General features: G+C 48.6%; 1 non-coding gene across 1 annotated transcript; it reads right to left on the bottom strand.

The window, feature by feature from the left end:
* Positions 1-540: 540 nt before the first annotated feature.
* LOC111814834 lies at positions 541-704 on the bottom strand. Its single transcript, XR_002819715.1, has one exon. It is a non-coding gene; the product is annotated as a U1 spliceosomal RNA (small nuclear RNA).
* Between the last annotated feature and the right edge of the window lie 5,381 nt (positions 705-6,085).

Raw genomic sequence — 6,085 nt, 5'->3', positions numbered from 1 at the left:
TGCTGGCAAACATTCGCATGAAATAAACACCTAGCAGTGACACTGGCACTTCACTGTACTGCTTGGCTTTTGGGCTGTGAGCTCACCTGGTCTGGTCAGCAGCTAGACTCTTTCACTCTATTCTGTTTCTCCGAGTGTGGCATGGGACATTGCTCCTTCCGAGCAGAAAAGCGCAGACTGTGGGACCCTCATGCTAGTGAAGAAGAGAGTGATGGACAAAGCAGGTCTGTCCACAGAACCATGTAATCTGAGCAGGACGCGGTGTGTCTGAGCCCATGTAAGTTTGGAGTGTCCGTAGAGAGCCATCAACAAACACAAAGTGAAAAATGAAAAACATCTTTTTCCATATATGTAAGGACAATAATCTTCCAATTAAATAAATACGTACAAAGGAAACCTAAAATATACGTAGAAAAAACATTTAACTCAGCAGGCACATGCAAAATTTATGTATTTCTTCACAGGCCAATTTCACAAAGTGACTGAAACAAATGAAACAGACCAAACTATAGCACTTTTAGCCTTTTGTTGAACCAAAAACAAGGGAAAGCGCGAACTCAGTCCCCCACTACCACAAACTATGCAGTTGAATTTCCTGCATTTGGGGAAATCACGGAGGTCAGCACATCCGGAGTGCTATGGATAAGTCTCGCCCTGGGAATACCACTTCCGTGATCATGATATCTCCCCGGCCAGGTACGGATGAGTGCTGCTCCGCCCTCCCCCACCAAGCCTCCTGCGTGCCTCACTCTGCACTCAGGCTCATTTGCCTTCACGAACTCTCAGGTCTGCCTAGCTCGTCCACGCAGGAGATGCGCTGGGCTGCGAAACTGCCCTAAACTATTTCCCTGTTCACAGGAAAATCATCAAGCTTCAGTACCAGGGATCCAACCAGCAACCACTGAGCTTCATTATCTGCATAGGACACGCCCTCCCGTGGCGTCACAGGATGCCATTCCCTGAAGCCTATGCCCCGCCCCGCCCCCACGCCGTCCAACCCGCCCACCCGCGCTGGGGCATTCCCAGGGCAGTGATGTCCCTCTCTCTATTCCTCTTGTTCCCTCAACCAAGTGGAGAATTTATATTTAGGTGGATGTCACTTGAAAATATACCCATAAGTGGAAAAGAACCAGACACTCATGTGTAAATATCATATAGTTTCCCTAGTATAAGAACTCAAAAGAAGAAATACAAATAGAAAGGTATAATACAATTAAAAGGAAAGCAAAAACTTGACGACTAGACAATGAAGAGAGAGCAAGGAGAAGAGCTAGGAAACATGACAGAGTCAAGCCATGCACTGATATGTACAAGATGGGTAAGGCAATGATCCTGAGAATCTTCACAAGATTTTCGAATCTAGCAGTTAATTGAAAGGATTCTTGCCCTGGTTAACAATATATACTGACACCTGTGAACTAAGCAACTGCACTGAAGATGACGATTTGTAATAACAGATTTAATCAACTTTACCTGAGCAATGGTGCTTGTAATCTCATTGGTTGACCATTGTTTTGTCCCGCTTCATGCCCACCTAAGCCAACTCCCAAATTCTCCTCCACCTTAGACCTTCCTCAGCACATCGTTTTGCTCTAGGTAAGAGTCCCTTAGGGCCAGCCAAATAGCTCAGCAGATTGAAGCTCCTGCAAGGAGGTGCAGAGGCATGGGTTTGCATCCCAGGACCTGCCTTGCCAGCCTTGCCCCTGAGACATGGTGAGAGGGTAATTGAGACTGCGTGTGGTGTTACTGACCTGTAATCCCAGCTCTTAGGAGGTTATAACCAGGTAGATCACTAGGAGTCCAGTCTAGTCATGAGACCCAGAACACCCTTCACAAAGAAAAAAAAAATTTCCCTGCAAGAGCCATTTTCCTGGCGACCACCTACTCGAGGCCTCCCTCCTTTCCCTCTCTTGGACAGGTGCTTTCTCTCCCCCAGTAAATATATTCTGCTCATAGCCTCTGCTTGTTCCTAAAATTCATTCTTCAGTTTTACAGAACACGAACTCATCCCAGGTACCTGTCAGCTCAGAATTTTTATTCTCTCCCCCATATCATTTGGAGGTCATCCACAGAGATCATTTTTCCTAGTATCACAGCAACTTCCATTGGAATCCAAATCAGGGCACCATCGCAGAATCCCTCTGGGCCCACATTTTGTTCCTGCTTCTCAGGTGTGCAGTCCTGCTCAGTTCCATTCTCACGGTTGTGTCCCAGCTCAGTCCGCCCCCATTTACCCCATGCCCAGTAACCCTCTTGCTCAGGTCTGCACAGAGCATAGCCAGTCCCACTATGGACCAGGCTTAGGCCACCACCTGTGCCTTCCAGTGCTCACTGCCATTCTCCAGATATATTGCCCACATTCTTAGCCTGAGCTGAATGGAAGGTTCAAACTTTTTCCATTTTAACAAATGCCATTAATACCTAGATGAAGTTGAAAAATGATCACCTCAGCTTGGCCCTCCCTGGCATTGCTCTGATCCCCACCCTAACTTATTTGCACACTGCTTCTCTGGTGAAGTCAATTACATGGTTTTGACTTCTTCATCACCACATAGTGGCTATTCCTTCTATGCCCACATAAGTTCGCTTTTTCTCCTTGTGCTTCACTGTGTTTTTGAGATATAACCCTTGGTATATATCTACTGCCTGAGAACCAAACCACAGGGTATTGTCCTTATGCATCTTCAGGCACTTGGGCCTTTGAAACTACCTCGAAGTGGTTCCCCACACAAAATCATAAATAAAGAGCTAAACAAAAGAGTGATGTAGGAAGTAGGGAGATAGGTCTTTCTCAAATGAAAAGGGAATAAAGAAAGGAAGAAGGTAGGGAGAAGAGGTAAGGAAAGGAAAAAGGAATTATAATGTGTTGTGTACCATCCCGACACAAGAAATGTATAGATTATATACAGCAAACATGCACAAATTAAAAATAAAGGGACTCAGATTTTGATACTGGTGATAGGTCTGCACTTGGGAATACCTGACACTGGGGCTTAAACACTGAGAGAGGAGGTTCATGGGAAGACTTTGCAAACATTTCCAGAGGCTACCTAGACAAGGTCTAAAATTCTCTAACATGAGCTTCATGGATGACAGCCCTCTCAGCTGAGAATGCTGAGAGAAATGCACTCAGTCAAAGAGCAGCATCAGGAGGATTCTGCTTGCAACTGGATCCCAATGACATTGGGACTTCAAATTTTAGCGCATGTATGTTGCCTTCAAAGACAAAATGTCACCAATGCCTTAAAGCAGAGCAACCTTCTTAGTTTTTGTTTGCTGTTTCCAAAGAGGTCGCTGATTAGGGAATGGTGGGACATGACAGTGATCCGAGAATTCTGGATGTCTCCAACAGCAAGATCACGGGTGCAGCCCAACATGCTTACTTCAATGATTTGCTGAGACTTAGTAAGTGTCTGAAACAAAAGTCTGAGGATGTAGCTCCGTTTGAAGACAGTGTGTTCAAGGCTCAGTACTACAAACATGAACAGTAGATAGGTGCTAGACAGACATAGATATATGGATGCTAAAGAATCATAAGGAAATAGTCACTGAAAAATGACTTTTGATGTAAATATTAGCCAAAGGGTTTTCTTATCAGAGGGGGTGCTTGGGTGGGACCCAATACATGACATCACTTTCTGGCAACTGCCCATATGGAACCCAGAATGCTCATCACCATGCATCACTATAGGGGGACAGTTACCTCCTGAGCTCACTTGTCGAGGGACAGTGAACAGTGAACATATTGAGCTGTTTCCGAACTTGTCGAGGTGACAGCCTCAGGGCATCAGGAAGAGAAAGCATTTTTAAACAAATCAGAAGATGCTTCACTCCATCCAGATTCAGGGCACAGAGCAGAAGCAACTCAACCATCACAGCAAAACCTGGCCAAGACACCACAGGCAAGGATAATGTGGGCCAAGAGCCCCCAAAGAGCCTGGGGCCAGACTCCCAGGGTTCAGCCTCTAGCATCAGAAAGCTCACAGAAAGGCCAGAAAAGGGCTCCTCAGGCCCAGGCACTAGATACTGTCAGATACCAAAGAATCAAAACAAGGCTTCCCAAGGCCCAGGAGCCAAACAGAAAAAGCCCCCCAGGGACGCAGGGAAGACCTTCAAAGGCCCTGCTACCAGGGTCCCAAATGAAACAGGGAAATTGGAAGAGGTCTCCTCAGGCCTCAAAACTGTTAACACAGAAAAATTCAGGAACCCATGGGAAGTCTCCTTCAGCCCAACTCCTCAGCACACAAGGAAACCGAGGGTACCAAGGCAGATCTCACCAGGTCCAGCCAGTCAGTGTTCAGAGACCTCACTTGGCTATGGGCTGGTCTCCCCACAACAGAAAACCAGAAGTGAAGAGAATGGAAGAAAACCAGAGTATCACACCAACAGTCCAGCCCACAGTACCCTGAGGTCACTGAGGAGCCAAGGGGAGGTCATTCCAGAGGAGGGCTTCCCAGGCCATGGTATAAGAAACCCACAAACAACTTGGATCCCGGGGGAGGCCTTCCCAGGGGAGATCTTTCCTTATCTAGCCAGGAGGTACCTACAAAGACCATCGGGCCCAGGCGAGGTCTTCCCAGAGGAAGTTTTCTCAGACCTGGACAGGAGGTACCCTCAAAGTGTGAGGAGTCCAGGCAAGGTCTTGCCAGAAGAAGTCTCCCCATGTCTCCCCAGTAGGTACCCACAAAGATTGAGGATCTCAGATGAGGTCTTATCAGAGGAGATTTTCCTAGGCCAATATGCAACAAAGTCACAACAACCTTGGAAGCCAGGAGAGGACTTCCCAGGGGAGTTCTACCCAGGCCCAGCCAGTTGGGACCTACGAAGAATGAGAAACCCAGGAGAGGTCCTCCAAGAGAGGGTCTTCCGAAGCCTACCCAGGAGTTACCCACACACACTAAGGAGACCTGGTGACATCTTGCAAGAGGAGGGCCACCCAGGCCTAGCCAGGAGACATCAACAAAGGCAAAGCAGCCTAGTCAACATTTTTCCAGATGAGGGATTCCGAGGCCTAGCCAAGAGGCACCCACAAAGCCCAAGGTGCCCTGGCCATGTCTTTCCAGAGGAGGTCTTCCCAGGACTACACTGTTGCCATCCACAAATATCGAGAAGCCCAGGGGACATCTTGCCAGGGGAGGTCCTCCCTTGCTGAGCCAAGAGGCACACAAGGAGCCCAGGCAACGTCCCAGGCCTAGGCAAGAGCACTCACAAAGACTGAGGAGCCCTGACAATATCTTTCCAGAGGAGGTCTTCCCATGCCTACTCAGTTGGCAGCCTCAAAGCCGAGCAGCCCAGGCGACATCTTGCCAGAGGAGGATACACCAGGACTATGCACTTGCCACCTACAAAGATCGCAGGGCCCAGGAGATGTCTTTCCATAGGAGGTTTTTCCAGGCCTACTCAGTTGGCACCCTCAAAGAACGAGGAGCCCAGGCGATGTCTGGCCAGAGGAGGATGTCCGAGGACTATGCATTTGCCACCTACAAAGATCGCAGAGCCCAGGAGATGTCTTTCCAGAGGAGGTCTTCCCAGGCCTACTCAGTTGGCACCCACAAAGAGCGAGAAGCCTAGTTGATGTCTTCCCAGGACTACACCATTGCCATCCACAAAAATCGAGAAGCCCAGGGGACATCTTGACAGAGGAGTTCCTCCCAGGCCTAGCCAAGAGGCAAAAAAAAGACCAAGGAGTCCAGGCAACATCCTGCCAGAGGAGGTCTTCCCAAGCCTAGCCAAAAGGCACACACCAACCTGAGGAGCCCTGGTGACATCTTTCCAGAGGAGGTCTTCCCAGGCGTACTCAGTTGGCACTCTCAAAACCTGAGGGGCCCCGGCGACATTTTGTTAGAGGAAGTCACCCAGGACTATGCAGTTGCCACCTACAAAGATCATAGAGCCCAGGAGGTGTCTTTCCAGAGGAGGTCTTCCCAGACCTACTCAGTTGGCATCCTGAAAGACTGAAGATCCCAGGCAAAGTCTTGCCAGAGGAGGATGCCCCAGGACTATGCAGTTGCCACCTACAAAGATCGCAGAACCCAGGAGGTGTCTTTCCTGAGGAGGTCTTCCCAGGCCTACTCAGTTGGCACCC

Source organism: Octodon degus, unplaced genomic scaffold (genome assembly GCF_000260255.1).
Source record: "Octodon degus isolate 3935 unplaced genomic scaffold, OctDeg1.0 scaffold00618, whole genome shotgun sequence".
Classification (NCBI taxonomy): domain Eukaryota; kingdom Metazoa; phylum Chordata; class Mammalia; order Rodentia; family Octodontidae; genus Octodon; species Octodon degus.
Note: the sequence above shows the minus strand (reverse complement) of the source record. Positions and strands in the feature narration are given on the sequence as shown.